Here is a 17,333-nt window from a genome sequence, read left to right on the forward strand (position 1 = left end):
ATTAAAATGATTATGTATGTCCTATTTAGTGACGTTTATACGACATCTTTTAAGATCATTTAATTAATTATTCGGGTTGGGTAATTGATTATTCATTCTGATCAAGTGGGTAAATTAATATTCATATCTCATTAAAACAGGGGTGGATTACATACAAGGATAATTGGTGTAATTGTTAACAAAGTATTAAAACCTTGGATTATACGCAGTCGATAACCTGGTGTAATCATTAAACAAAGTATTAAAACCTTGTTACAATTTGAATCCCTAATTAGTTGGAATATTTGACTTCGGGAATAAGGTTAATTTGACGAGCATTTTATAATTATGACCGATGGACTATTATGGACAAAAACCAGATAGGTATCAAATAAATCCAGGACAAAGGACAATTAACCCAGATAAATAAATTAAAATCAAAACGTCAAACATCATGATTACGGAAGTTTAAATAAGTATAATTACTTTATTTTATATCTTATCGTACTTTTAATTATCGCAATTTTATTTACCGTGATTTTATTTATCGCACTTTAAATTATCGCACTTTTATTATCGTCATTTACTTTACGCTTTAAAATAAGTTCTATTTATTTTTAATATTTTGCATTATGTTTTAATTGTGACTTAAGTTTTAAAATCGACAAACCGGTCATTAAACGGTAAAAACCCCCTTTTATAATAATAATTATACTATTTGTATATATATATATATATATATATATATATATATATATATACATATACAAACATAGTTAATAAAATTATAGCGTTAAACTTGGCAAGCTCCCTGTGGAACGAACCGGACTTACTAAAAACTACACTACTCTACGATTAGGTACACTGCATATAAGTGTTGTAGCAAGGTTTAGGTATATCCCATTCTATAAATAAATAAATAACTTGTGTAAAATTGTATCGTATTTAATAGTATTTCGTAATAAAAATATAACTATTTTGTATACACCTCGCATAACATCAAGTTTTTGGCACCGATGCCGGGGAGACACTTAACGCTGAAAGCGAAACGCTATATTTTGAAGAAAAAAAGATATTTTTATTAAAGTTTTAATCTATTTTTGTAAAAATATAAGTTTTAAATATTAAAAACAAAAATATAAAAACATAAAAAAAATCTATATCTATATTTTTAAGTTTATTAAAAAGTTTATATTTATTTTGAAAAGTTATAAAAAAAACTAATAAGTAATTTTTAATATAAGTTTTATTTAAATTACATTTTCTATTAAATAAAAACATAAAAAAAAAACGTTGAACCTACATGAATTTGAACCTGCAGCTCGTTTGAATTTGCATACTCCGCACTCGAGGAGGTTTTAGGCAGCAGACATCCGCACTCGCGGAGCTGTCTGACAGCTGCAACCTGGTACATCATTAATTACCAATTTAGGGTTTAATTTAATTATTATTATTATTAATTAACCTAATTAGGGTTTATATTTAATATTAATTAGTTAAATTTAATTAAAGTAGTATTTTAAGTTTTAAGTGTTAATTAGTTTTATAAATTTATAAAATTAAAACTTTTATAAAATAATAATATAAAAATAATATATTTATAAAAATTGTATTTTTATAACTTTAAGTTTTATTTTTAACTTTTGTATCTTTTTATTAGTTTAATTTGTAATTTGTATTTTTATCGTTCGTAATTAGTTCGTAACTTAGTATTTTGCCATAGTTATTTTATATCTCTAGATTCTTAGGCATTGCCGTGAAATCCCTTAAGTGCTTTTTCTTTAGATTAAGATTTAGACGCTTTAGAATTTTACGACGTCGTTTATCGCTTTATTTTTAAATAAGTTTTAGTGCCTTTTTAAGTTATTGCCGTTTTGGATATAGAATTTCTTTTAAGCTTTAATACCTTTAGACGCAAGTTTTAATTTTTAGTTTTTAGGCTTTTAAGTTTCGACGCTTTATTTTCTTATTTTTATTTTTCGACTGTTTGTTTTTCGACGATTATTTTTCGACCTTTTATTTTTCGACGTTTTTCGACGCATTCTTTTTCTTTCTTATTTCTCGACGCTCTAGTTTTTAGGACATAGAATTTTCTTTATTTTCTTTAAATTTCGATGAAAAATTATTTTAAGCGGTTAAATTGATAGACATCCAAAATTTTCTAGTTCGTAGTAATAGTTGGATTTGTTAGTGGCGAGTTGTGGGCTTCCGATTTAAAGGGTCCTGGCTACCTGCTGCATCTATTGGCTATTCGAAACGTGGGCAAAATCAGAAAAGTCTATTAATTTAATAACTTATATAATTTTTATTTTTATTTTTATAACTAATAGGATATTCAGTGAATGCATCGAGCAAAACGTTCACCACCTTTCATACGTTTACCACCTGTAACTCGATCAAGACATCTAGCCAATATTTTCGCCGTTGATTTTTCTTTAGAATCATTATCAAGTCGACCAAGTACCCCAATTTAAATTTCCGATAATCCATTTTTTGAACCCGACCTCACAATTGAGAACCCGGAGGATATTCAAGGACAATTCCAAGATCCTGAACCAATAATCATTCCTCCTGAATCACAAATCGTTAAATCAGAATCTTCTAGTGATTCGTATCCAACAAATTCAAATATGGAAATAACGGAACCTCTAAGTATGGAAGACCGAATGAGAGCCACACGCATGGGCCAAGGTTACGCCATTATTAAGCCAGACATTAATGCGCCAGATTATGAAATCAAAGGACAAATCCTACACATGGTAACTAATCAATGCCAATATAGTGGTACGCCAAAAGAAGATCCAAATGAACATCTTCGAACCTTTAATAGGATCTGTACTCTATTTAAAATCAGAGAAATTGAGGACGAACATGACAGATCTATCTCATGTTATTTCCCTGGACTTTAAAGGGAGAAGCCAAAGATTGGTTAGAATCGTTACCCGAAGGAGCGATTGACACATGAGATGTTTTAGTTGAGAAATTTCTTAAAAGATTCTTTCCGGCATCTAAAGCCGTGAGACTTCAAGGAGAAATTGTTACGTTCACGCAAAAGTTAAATGAAACATTATATGAGGCGTGGACAAGATTCGGAAAGTTGTTGAGAGGATGTCCTCAACACGGTTTAGACACTTGTCAAATAGTACAAATATTCTACCAAGGTGTCGACGTTGCTACACGAAAAGACATCGACATAGCAGCTGGTGGTTCCATTATGAAGAAAACCGCAACCGAAGCTCACAAAATCATTGATAACACAGCCTCCCACTCACATGAGTGGCACCAGAAAAAAGATATTTTTCGTTCATCAAAAGCAGCTAGAGCCGATTCTAGCCATGACTTTGATTCCGTTTCTGCAAAAATAGATGCTTTCGAAAGACGAATGGAAAAGATGACTAAAGATATTCACGGAATACGAATCAGTTGTGAGCAATGCGGTGGACCACACTTAACGAAAGATTGTCACATTGAGCAAATCATGGAACAACAAGAGAATGTTTCCTACATGAACCAAAGGCAGGGAAATAATTATCAAAATAATTATCAACCGCCAAGGCCAAACTTCAATCGAAATCAAAACATTATTTACAATCCAAATGGACCCAACAATAACTCGTACAACCAACAAGGTCCGAATAACCAACCAACTCAAAACAACACTTTCAATCAATAAAGACCTAGCTTGTATAAACCACCACAACAAACCGAAGAGAAAAAGCCAAATCTAGAAGAAATGATGGCAAAGCTAATGGAATCTCAAACACAATTTATTACATCTCAAACCCAAACAAATGAGAAATTTGATCAGTCATTAAGAACTCAACAAGCTTGCATTTTGAATCTAGAAAAACACGTAGGTACTCTTGCTAGCTTAATGAGTGAGAGGGAATAAGGAAAGTTACCGAGTAATACTGAAGTAAATCCTCGGAATGAAAACGTTAATATGGTATCAACAAATTCTGAAAAACCAACACCAGAAGATGGGAAGGTTTTAGATGTGAGTAACAATGAAGAAGTTACACCACCACCACCACCACCACTCGAGTATGTAAAGCCAGTGGTAGCACCCTACAGACCACCCAACCCGTTTCCAAGAAAAGGAGTTGAGTATGAGCAAGTGATAGGTAATAAAGTTTGTGATACCTCTGGAAAGAAGAAGAAGAATAAGAAAGTTAAAGATAAACCCGGTGAAGACAGTTCCACCAAAACCTCCACCCAGGGTGGGTGATCCGGGTGAATTTATTGTTCCTTGTCTACTTAGTGATTGTGTCATGTATGATGCACTAGCAAATTTAGGTGCAAGTGTGAGTGTAATGCCTCTTTCATTATATAAGAGATTAGGAGTAGGTGAGTTAAGTCCAACAGAGATGAGTGTTCGACTCTTTGATCAAACAATTAGGCACCCAGTTAGAATTGCTGACAACCTACCCGTTCAAGTGGGTAATTTAACCTTTTTAGTCGAATTTATTGTATTGACATAGAAGAGGACTCAAACGTTCCTCTAATTTTAGGTCGACCATTCTTAGCGTCCATCGGGCCGTTATTTGATGTAAGAGAGGGTAGAATGACACTTAGTAATGATGAAAAATCGATCACCTTTATGATTTGAAAGTCTAAATCTCCACCAACCAAAACCGTTGATCCAATAAAAACGATTGGTAAAAACCATGTTGTTTTACCAACTCCAACGGTATTGCTTAGCAATAATAAAACGACTAAGTGTGGGGAAGATGAAGTAACACCTAATGATGACCTGATAACAAAGAACCCCGTTGTTGATACAAAATTAAATGACCCCGTTATTAACAGTTCAATGAAGAAACTTATTAAACGAATTCGCGATGCTAGAACCAAGGGGAACTTTAAGTTATGTAACCGGTTAGTATCCAATCTATCGCCTAAAAAAAGGCGGAACTAGTTGAATTTATGGATATTACACAGGAATCCGACCAATGGCTTAAAGCAAAAGTCACGTATATGCAAGTTGATTATGGTCCAAGAGAAATTGACGATAACACCACAGCTACCTAAGTGTCGGGAGATTCAAATGTTATAAAAAGAAAATGCTATCTAAAGTTAGTTTTTCTGTTCTCGTGTAGTTCCGAGAATGGAATCCGATTGGTCTTTTCTGCTAGCAGACACTAAAGAACTAGTTTTCTCCCCCCATTCTAAATTTTTTGTTTTATAGGTTTTATATGAAATTTATATGCATTTTTTAAATTTAAGTTTTGTGTAAATTTAAAAACAAAATTTACTTTATTTCATTAAGTTTAAAAAAATGATTTCTAAAATTCGTCGTAAGTTAAAGACTAGGTCATGGAACCGAAATTGCTTTACCCGATGGCGGGGCGAAAAATTTGTTATCATTATTTTTAATATTATTGATCCAAAGTATGCCAAAAATATTATATGAACGTGAGGTTATATACCCAACTTCAAAATATATATATATATATATATATATATATATATATATATATATATATATATATATATATATATATATATATATATATATATATATATGTTTGTATTACATCACACTTTCAAAGACTGTCATTAAGTTCAGCAAAAGCTACTAATTTTAATGACAAGAAGCAAAATATCAAATGTGATATAAAACAATATGTTTGCAAACTCGGTATTTTTAATCACTTTTCTACACTAATCATCCTCATGAATTTATAATTATAGTCTGATTTCATGTAAATGAGGGCATTGCATGATCTCAAGTGTGAGGAAGAGTTATAAATTCTCTCGGGTTTACACTTAGTTTAATTGCCAAATTTTGTAAAAATTTGAAAAATTTTCAACTAAATGAACTCAAAATCATGTTTATACATATTTATGAACGATAAAACTAGGTTATAATACCGAAATTATTGTTACCTCGGAGAGAACATAAATAGAGAAACAATCCAAAACGCTTGAATTCATTTAAAATGGAATAGAAGAGAATAAAAAGGCAAAGAAAAGAATAAATAAAAGCTAAGTGTGGGAAGAATTTATCAAGTTCTTTAAAATACATATCACATATTTTGTACAAGATTATTGCAGGTACTTTTACTTTGGACTAAACTAATCAGTTTTACCCGAATTACTGTAATATATTTGAAAGAAAGATGGATCTACACGATGAATCAATTCCATCATTAAAAGGAAGTAAAGTCTTCCGAAAAAAGACACGCGCTTCTTGATTTAGGTCAGGAAGTTGTCGTCCAGACCAGCTATAGGTTGACGGAAAATCTAGAAAAGTCATCTTTAAAATAAGCAGGAAATCCACGTGAAAGGACCCGTTCATATACATTATAAACGATTCACAATAGTTGACTACATTGCGAGGTATTTGACCTCTATATGAAACATTTTACAAACATTGCATTCGTTTTTAAAAGACAAACTTTCTTTACATCAAAAATTGACAGGCATGCATACCATTTCATAATATCCACTATCCAACTATAAATTGATTTAATAATAATCTTTGATGAACTCAATGACTCGAATGCAACGTTCTTCGAAATATGCTATGAAAGACTCCAAGTAATATCTTTAAAATGAGCAAATGCACAGTGGAAGATTTCTTTAACACCTGAGAATAAACATGCTTTAAAGTGTCAACCAAAAGGTTGGTGAGTTCATTAGTTTATCATAATCATTTATTTCCATCATTTTAATAGACCACAAGAATTTCATTTCCAGTTCTCATAAATATACGTCCCATGCATAGAGACAAAAATAATCATTCATATGGTGAACACCTGGTAACCGACATTAACTAGATATATATAAGAATATCCCCTATCATTCCGGGATCCTCCTTCGGACATGATATAAATTTCGAAGTACTAAAGCATCCGGTACTTTGGATGGGGTTTGTTAGGCCCAATAGATCTATCTTTAGAATTCGCGTCAATTAGGGTGTCTGTTCTCTAATTCTTAGATTACCAGACTTTAATAAAAAGGGGCATATTCGATTTCGATAATTCAACCATAGAATGTAGTTTCAATTACTTGTGTCTATTTCGTTAAACATTTATAAAAGCGCGTGTATTCTCAGTCCCAAAAATATAAAGGGTAAAAAGGCAAATAAAACTCACCATACTGTATTTCGTAGTAAAAATACATATAACGTCATTGAACAAGTGCAAGGTTGGCCTCGGATTCACGAACCTAAATTAATTATATATAATTATGTGTTGGTCAATATTTGTCTAACAAATTAGGTAAGTCATAGTGTACCACAATCCTAATGCTCGAGACTAGTATGCAAAAGTCAACAAAAGTAAATTTGACTCAAAATAATTTCCAAAAATCTATACATGATTAATATATAGTTTAAATATCGTCGTTTTATATTTTTAAATATTTTTAAAAGATTTATTAGAGTAAATAATATAATTTATTTATTAATAAATAAAATTTTTATATTAAATTTATATAATAAAATATACTTTTATATATATTAAGTAATAAAATTTATAGGGTTCATTTAATATCATAAAGATAATATGATAGGTATTATTAAAGTAAGTTATTACACGTAGTAAAATATGTTTGTATCACATATTTATTTGATAAAATAATATCTATAATGATAGTAAGTAAAAGTTGTATTATTTTGTAATAATAATTATTATTATAAAAATATCAATATTTATAATTTATAATTACTAAGATGACATTATGATAAAACGATAATTCTAATTATGATAACTTTAATATTTACGATAATTTTTAATATTATCTTTAAAATAATAATTCTATTTAAAATAATAATAATAATGATATTTTATAGTAACAATGACATTTCTATTAAAATGATAATTTTTTGTTAAAATGATAGTTTTAATACTAACGATACTTTTAATAATAATAGTAATGATAAAAATAATAAGAACGATAATTTTATCTAAATCAATATCTTATAATATTTTAATTTCATCATAATACTCTTACTCATTATTTTCTAATCGTTTCGTTTAATAGCTTTTAATTGTCTTTTATATCGTGTTCATAATAATGATAATAATAGTAATCAAAATAATTAGGTGTTACAAATATTTGTTTTAATTACACTAATATTAATAATGATAGTTACTATAACATTATTAAAGATAATACTAATAATTATCTTAATGATAATATAGTAATAATAATAATAATAACAATAACAATAACCATTTTTAAATAATGATATATATATATATATATATTAATAATGATAATAATAATAATAATACTAATAATAATAATAATAATAATAATAATAATAATAATAATAATAATAATAATTGGATAATAATAATAATACTAATTATAACTTTAACGATAATAACGATAGTAATAATAAAAAAATAACAATTTTTAATGATAAATCTCTTTTATTGATAAAGATAATAATAATGATAATAATAAGATAAAACTAGAACGACGATAAAAACGACGATAATAATAATCATTTTTAATAAAAATATCGAAAATTCAATTGATTATAACTTCTAATCCGTTCATCGAATCCATTCGATATCTAAAGAAAAAGTTCTTAATTTTTCGCTAGCTTTTCAAGGACATGCATATCTTATACCTTATCTCAACCGCAAGTGTAACTAATTCAATATTCAACCTAACCTATCTAAGGGCAATATCAAAAGTACAAGCATGCATAATCCTAAATACTCGAGCACTAGTCAGGGATACACTATTAGTATGTAAAAGTTAAATTATGAGTACTCACGTATCAATATTGAGATTCAATATTGTAGGAAAGGTACGTAGACGCAACGGAAATGATAAACACTATATTGACCTCACGAGCATACCCATGAACCATACTCAATCACCTCTATAGCTATAACCCATAATTTCTTTAATCCTATCCTACTCGAAAAACAATTTCGAAATCACTCGGACATCACTCCGTCGTAATATTTTATGTATACTAATAATATCTTGAAATAATACGGAGTAAATATATATATGTAAATCGATTGAGAGAGTTTAGAGAAAAATATTTTCAAGTTTCTATGAAATAATGAAACCTATTGAATTCTATTTATAATAGATTTTTGAATTATTAAAGTGAATTATTAAAGTATGAATTATTAAAGTGAATTATTAAAGTATGAATTATTAAAGTGAATTATTAAAGTGAATTATTAAAGTTAAAGTAAAGTAAATGTAAAGTTTAAGTATAGTAAAAGTATAAAACTATGTACGTATAATACGCGTATAAATATATATAATATTAATTTAAATCGTTATATATATTTAATAAAATAAAATATAAATATCGTTATCTTTATCATACTAGTTAAGTAATGAGTTGTCAAAAGTGGTTCTAGATATTTATAAAAGTTATATACGTTTTAATAATAAAGTTCTTTTTAAACTGAAAACGTTTTTTTTTTACGTTTGAAACTAAATAGATCAATCGAGTCTTTATGAGATTCAATCTTCCACTATCCTTTGTCTAGTTCTCAATGATTGACAATTTGTTCTTATTTATAAATCACTTTACCATTTTCCGAATATTGTTAAAATGGAAAGATTTCTCAAATCAACGTGAGCCTTTCAACAGAGACTTGTAATCATAATTCAATATATCTGATAATTTAATCATTTGATCTTATCTTCTAATTCCATTGATAAACATTTTGAAACAGATACAATCATATAAAGTATTTAATCTAATATTTTGTTTACGTTTCAAGTTATAATATATATACACATATACATATATAATCATATTCGTTCAATGGTTCGTGAATCGTTGGAACTTGGTCGAGGTTGAATGAATGTATGAACATAGTTTAAAATTCTTGCAATTTAACTTAACAAATATTGCTTATCGTGTCGGAAACATATAAAGATTAAAGTTTAAATTTGGTTGGAAATTTCCCGGTTGTCATAGTACCTACCCGTTAAAGAAATTTCGTCCCGAAATTTGAGTGGAAAGGTCGTGAATGATAATAAGTATGTTTTCATGATGCATACGGGCTGAAAATTAGAGTTTTATCATCAGCGAATAATTTGGATAAACAATCCATTTATATGAAGAGTACGAATGAAGCTAACATAGAAGAGTGAAATGAGTAAGTGTAGATTCATCTTATCATTTGACGTAGATATGATTGATTCCCAGATTTCAAGGGATTTGAAGAAAATCTTCTTAATAAGATTTAACTCTCCGGTAATCAAGGGAATTAGGATCCGCTTTAAATGCGATCGTCCATTTTAATTGTTCTGTCGGAGATTTTCTTATAAATTCACCTCCTTCATTTCCTTACAAGTCACACCTTCTGTTGATGCATTTTATGCAAGTCCCTAGTCATCTACCCACATCCATTGCAGGTACAACAGTTTACAGGCCACCATGATTGCTCGTTATTATCCTATCCGTGTTTGTATGTGGTTACAGGAACTGCAGGAACGAGATTTAGATGTTTGACTATGTTAGACTTAGTCAGACGTACGAGTGAAGCCTCACTAGTACGGCTGACAGGCTCATACGCACGGTTGATGCTGAGCTAAGTCACAATTACAACCTAAATGAGAAGACACGAGTGAGTGATCACCCGTATGGCTGATGAAGCCAACTCGTACGTGTGATGATTGAATCGTATGGGTGAGTCAACAGCAGGGGTATATAAAGTTTTATGTTCTTCATTTTAGGTTAAGCCTCTCATTTGTTACACACACTCAGATCTAGTGAGCTCCTCCGATTCTCTCTCAGTCCAAATCACCCAGGTGGTGAATAATAGCTCTAGGTGTTGATCTAATCACACTTGATTTAGTTGTGGTTTGACTAAATTAATCAAAAAAAAAAAACTTAACCTATTCACTAGAGGGTTTGATTCACTTATTCCGCCATTATGTGAGTTAAATCTGTTGATTTCTAAGTTCCTAGTCATGTTTCATCACCTTCTATTCTTTCCCCCTCAACTCATATTTTAAAGTATTCATCAATATGCTCCATCCAGTTCTGATTCTCGATATACTTCTAACTTTCATATCGGTCATTCTTCTTTTTCATCTACCGCCGGAAGAATCTATTTACTTCTACTATACTCTAGGATTTATAGTGTTTCTAGTTCTCCCGTGTCTTTATATTGCTATATGCATCGATATATATGGTTTATAATTTCTGGTTTGTCGTTGGGATTTATATGTTCCCTTATATTTCAACGTCTCTGCTTCTGTCTTCTATAATCATTATCATTCACAGTTAATGCTCTCTTTTATTTGCTGCAATTTATACCCCAATTTCTATTTCGAAGTTTTGTCCTTTCGTTTCTTCTTCTTGCGATTAAGCACCGCTTGTAATGGTCCAGAATTCACAGATATGAATTTCGGAATGAACATTGTTAATGTTCTAGGAAGGAAATTGTGATGGCATGATCTTGACTTGTCAAATTACTAGAATACCTTGGAAAAGGCCGAATTATCAAGAAATATTTTCTTGATATTTTAGAGGTTAAACAGAATACAAGAGTCGTATAATATGGCACATGATGATGTTATGATCTGTGAATCATCACGTTCCATTTAGAAACTCAGCATGACTTACTGTAATATAATCATATTGATCAAGTGTCATTATATTATACTAATTCATGCTTCAGTTCCCAACATTACTTCAAAATATTCCTATTTTAAACTTGAATGTTTCAGAATTTAGAAACTAAAATAGTTTCTTTTATGATGTAATACAGATAGCGCGAAGAGGTAAATGATTTCAAATAAGAAAAATTAAGAAAATATCTTCAGAAATATGGAGGATATTTATAATGAAAGATATGATGATATTTTAGAATTTATAATATCAGAGGATGATGAAGAATATTGTCCGCAGGGGTTTAGAGTCAGGAGCAAGGTATTCGTTAATGACTTCAGCAGGTACTGAATCATTTGGATCCTTTGAAGTCAGGTTCAGTCTTTGTAATTTGTCCACAGCCTCCTTCCTACTTTGCTCAATCCGTTTTCCAGTTCCAAAACGTCTCTTTTTCTGCGCTTTGCCAGCACATTTCATCATTATCATCCAGCTTTTACCGTTTAAAGTCGTTTATAGTTTTTGCTGCTTCATCAGCATTTTTTTCCCATTTTCGGAGAACCAATTCGTAGTTCGGAGTGTTTTTCAGAAACTTCACATTCAAATTAAGTCCAGAAGATAGACGTTATATACACATATAACTGTTGGCGTAGACATCCTGCGAGATTTCAAAATACTGATTGCTAATTCCCAATGATTCGTATGGCAATTCTCATTACAAGATGCGAATGAGTAAATGATGGGGTTTCAATGAATAATTATAATGACTTTTTGGAGAGGCTAAAGTCAAAGGGTAATGAAGTTGTTGGTACATCTGCTAATAATGTGGTGGAATGTAAATGGTTCCCTGGTAACGATGGTGTATATCTCAAGGTTATAATAAGGTTAGTCTGACTGAAAAGTCGAAGTTGACTTGCTGGAGCTGTGACAAAACTGGCTACTTTGAATAGGGGTCGCAAAGTTATTTTTGCTAATAAATGCCAAAGAATCTGACGCGGATACGTTGTTTAAACTTTTACTATGGTTTCAAGAGTTTTTCGGGTACATAACTGTGGGTAACATGTGGTTGGATCATCATCTCGATTGCTCATCATTCGAAGTGTCTTCAGAAATTTTCGAAGGGTTTGAACACAGATTGTAATCGTTAACATACATTTGATGTTCTAACACAGTTTTGAAGTCAAAATATAGCTTGTGAAAGATGTAAGGATCTAAGAGTGATGATTTTGGTCATATCTCAAGTTGAATTTTGAGATTTCAAAATCAGAATATGTAATTAAATTTTGAATGAGTATGGTTGTTTTGATTTCTATAAAAGAATGTATATTGTTATGAAAGTAGGGAGTATAATGGATGATTTGCTGAATCAGATTCGAAGAATGTAACATATTAATTGTGAATTTATATATCTCTCGGGTATTACCTACCCATTAAAAAAAATTTCACAATTAATATTTTGTACAAAAGAATTTTATTACAGTCTTTATGAAAATATATATATGTATATTTTCTTCAGATGTAACATTGATTTAATGAGTTAATGTTAAATTAAACTCATTTGATTTACGGTTGAAACTAGAATTGAATAATCCCTAAAGGCTTTAAAAAGTACATAACTTTTACGCAGTATTTCTTTAATGACATTGAAATTATGAATCAATACTTCGTTATTTGTTGATGTACGATGTTTGGTTCGTGGAATTCTTGTGAATTTCGCAAAGTACGAATGATGTTATCTGAAAAGTTTCGGGTACATCGATGATGAAAGTGTAAAATCAAATATATACTTGATTTATTATGAATTGGAATTTGTTGAATTGCGACAGAGATTGTAGTTAACGTTGGTTAAGTTGCGGCCGAAGGACGTACATTATTGCATATTTGTAATATGAATTAACCGAGTAGTTAAGATTCACACACAATAGCTTAGCACGGAAAGATTTATTTCAAAATATATATATATATATATATATATATATATATATATATATATATATATATATATATTATATATATAATATACATATAATTTCTTCAGAGGGAATGAGTTAATTCTTCATAACTCTTTGATACAATATACACGTTATTGATTTGTAATGATGTCCACAGTGATTCTTGAACTGACAGAGTTTGTGATGTTATTGGTGTTGTTGATTCGGATGTTGACTGTACTGACGATGCTGGTAACGCTGACGGTACTGTTGATGCTGTTGGTAAAGCAAGTTTAGCTTGTTAATCATACACCATTTTTGTCAGGGTTTCTACTCTTCCTTCTATCATTTTGGTTCGTTTAACTGATTTATGGTTAGGGCTAGATTAGATAATCTCTAAGACTTTAGAGATTACATAATCGCCGCGGAATGTTTCTCCAATGAAGTTATGAATTAATACTTCGTCAGTTATTGTTGTTGGTACTCCTTGGTATCTATGGTGCGTATGACGTTGATGCTCGTGGGACAGATTGTGAAGTTGAGGATTACGACGAGGTTGTGGTTGGAGGTGGTAATGGTACTGTTGGCATTGATGATGGTGGTACTGGTTATGCTGCTGATGCTGCTGCTGGTGTTTGTAATCTCTGCACCATATTCTCCAAAGCCACTACCCGAGCGCGAAGCTCGTTGACTTCTTCTATTACACCGGGGTGATTGTCGGTTTGGACGAGCGGATAAATAAAATCTAAAATTTGATGTAATATATAATCGTGACGAGATACTCTGGAAATGAGCGAGAAAATGGTGTTTCGGACAGGTTCGCCGGTAAGTGCTTCAGGTTCTTCGTCAAGAGGGCAATGTGGTGGATGGAAGGGATCACCTTCTTCTTGTCTCCAATGATTGAGGAGGCTACGAACCCATCCCCAATTCATCCAGAATAGTTGATGACTGATTGGTTGATCTATTCCAGTCACACTGCTTTCGGAGCTTGAATGGGATTCCATTTCGGAATCTGAGTGACTTGAACTGATGACGAATTCCATTTCGTACGATTGGATAAAGGATTTTTTTTTTTCGATATGAAATGATTTTGGCAAACGGATGGTATTCTAATTACATAGAATATATATATATATATATATATATATATATATATATATATCAAAAGATTTCGTAGATTACGGAGGACTTTGCGGGATATGTCAGGCAAAGTTTAAAGTAACAGATACGATAAGATATGATTTAGCAGATATGCTAAGATATGAATTTTTGTCTATACACTATTCTTGCAATCAATGCAGCAAGACGTGTCTTAGACTAATAATGATAAGCAGGTAATTTCCTGAGGATGATAAATAGTTAATTTTTGACACAAAATGATAAGCAAAACTTTTGACATGCAGACACGGTCGAAGTCCAGACTCACTAATGCATCCTATCAACTTATCAGTTAGACACACTAATGCAAACCTGGTTCGCTAAGACCACCGCTCTGATACCAACTGAAAGGACCCGTTCATATACATTATAAACGATTCACAATAGTTGATTACATTGCGAGGTATTTGACCTCTATATGAAACATTTTACAAACATTGCATTCGTTTTTAAAAGACAAACTTTCTTTACATCGAAAATTGACAGGCATGCATACCATTTCATAATATCCACTATCCAACTATAAATTGATTTAATAATAATCTTTGATGAACTCAATGACTCGAATGCAACATTCTTCGAAATATGCTATGAAAGACTCCAAGTAATATCTTTAAAATGAGCAAATGCACAGTGGAAGATTTCTTTAACACCTGAGAATAAACATGCTTTAAAATGTCAACCAAAAGGTTGGTGAGTTCATTAGTTTATCATAATCATTTATTTCCATCATTTTAATAGACCACAAGAATTTCATTTCCAGTTCTCATAAATATACGTCCCATGCATAGAGACAAAAATAATCATTCATATGGTGAACACCTGGTAACCGACATTAACTAGATATATATAAGAATATCCCCTATCATTCCGGGATCCTTCTGCGGACATGATATAAATTTCGAAGTACTAAAGCATCCGGTACTTTGGATGGGGTTTGTTAGGCCCAATAGATTTATCTTTAGAATTCGCGTCAATTAGGGTGTCTGTTCCCTAATTCTTAGATTACCAGACTTTAATAAAAAGGGGCATATTCGATTTCGATAATTCAACCATAGAATGTAGTTTCAATTACTTGTGTCTATTTCGTTAAACATTTATAAAAGCGCATGTATTCTCAGTCCCAAAAATATAAAGGGTAAAAAGGCAAATGAAACTCACCATACTGTATTTCGTAGTAAAAATACATATAACGTCATTGAACAAGTGCAAGATTGGCCTCGGATTCACGAACCTAAATTAATTATATATAATTATGTGTTGGTCAATATTTGTCTAACAAATTAGGTAAGTCATAGTGTACCACAATCCTAATGCTCGAGACTAATATGCAAAAGTCAACAAAAGTAAATTTGACTCAAAATAATTTCCAAAAATCTATACATGATTAATATATAGTTTAAATATCGTCGTTTTATATTTTTAAATATTTTTAAAAGATTTATTAGAGTAAATAATATAATTTATTTATTAATAAATAAAATTTTTATATTAAATTTATATAATAAAATATACTTTTATATATATTAAGTAATAAAATTTATAGGGTTCATTTAATATCATAAAGATAATATGATAGGTATTATTAAAGTAAGTTATTACACGTAGTAAAATATGTTTGTATCACATATTTATTTGATAAAATAATATCTATAATGATAGTAAGTAAAAGTTGTATTATTTTGTAATAATAATTATTATTATAAAAATATCAATATTTATAATTTATAATTACTAAGATGACATTATGATAAAACGATAATTCTAATTATGATAACTTTAATATTTACGATAATTTTTAATATTATCTTTAAAATAATAATTTTATTTAAAATAATAATAATAATGATATTTTATAGTAACAATGACATTTCTATTAAAATGATAATTTTTGTTAAAATGATAGTTTTAATACTAACGATACTTTTAATAATAATAGTAATGATAAAAATAATAAGAACGATAATTTTATCTAAATCAATATCTTATAATATTTTAATTTCATCATAATACTCTTACTCATTATTTTCTAATCGTTTCGTTTAATAGCTTTTAATTGTCTTTTATATCGTGTTCATAATAATGATAATAATAGTAATCAAAATAATTAGGTGTTACAAATATTTGTTTTAATTACACTAATATTAATAATGATAGTTACTATAACATTATTAACGATAATACTAATAATTATCTTAATGATAATATAGTAATAATAATAATAACAATAACAATAACCATTTTTAAATAATGATATATATATATTAATAATGATAATAATAATAATAATACTAATAATAATAATAATAATAATAATAATAATAATAATAATAATAATAATAATAATAATAATAATAATAATAATTGGATAATAATAATAATACTAATTATAACTTTAACGATAATAACGATAGTAATAATAAAAAAATAACAATTTTTAATGATAAATCCCTTTTATTGATAAAGATAATAATAATGATAATAATAAGATAAAACTAGAACGACGATAAAAACGACGATAATAATAATCATTTTTAATAAAAATATCGAAAATTCAATTGATTATAACTTCTAATCCGTTCATCGAAACCATTCGATATCTAAAGGAAAAGTTCTTAATTTTTCGCTAGCTTTTCAAGGACATGCATATCTTATACCTTATCTCAACCGCAAGTGTAACTAATTCAATATTCAACCTAACCTATCTAAGGGCA

General features: G+C 29.6%; 1 non-coding gene across 1 annotated transcript; it reads right to left on the reverse strand.

Moving 5' to 3' along the window:
- Window positions 1–2,998: 2,998 nt before the first annotated feature.
- LOC139879300 (small nucleolar RNA R71) lies at window positions 2,999–3,105 on the reverse strand. Its single transcript, XR_011770148.1, has one exon. It is a non-coding gene; the product is annotated as a small nucleolar RNA R71 (small nucleolar RNA).
- Window positions 3,106–17,333: the final 14,228 nt, after the last annotated feature.

The sequence above is a fragment of the Rutidosis leptorrhynchoides genome, chromosome 11 (genome assembly GCF_046630445.1).
Source record: "Rutidosis leptorrhynchoides isolate AG116_Rl617_1_P2 chromosome 11, CSIRO_AGI_Rlap_v1, whole genome shotgun sequence".
NCBI lineage: Eukaryota > Viridiplantae > Streptophyta > Magnoliopsida > Asterales > Asteraceae > Rutidosis > Rutidosis leptorrhynchoides.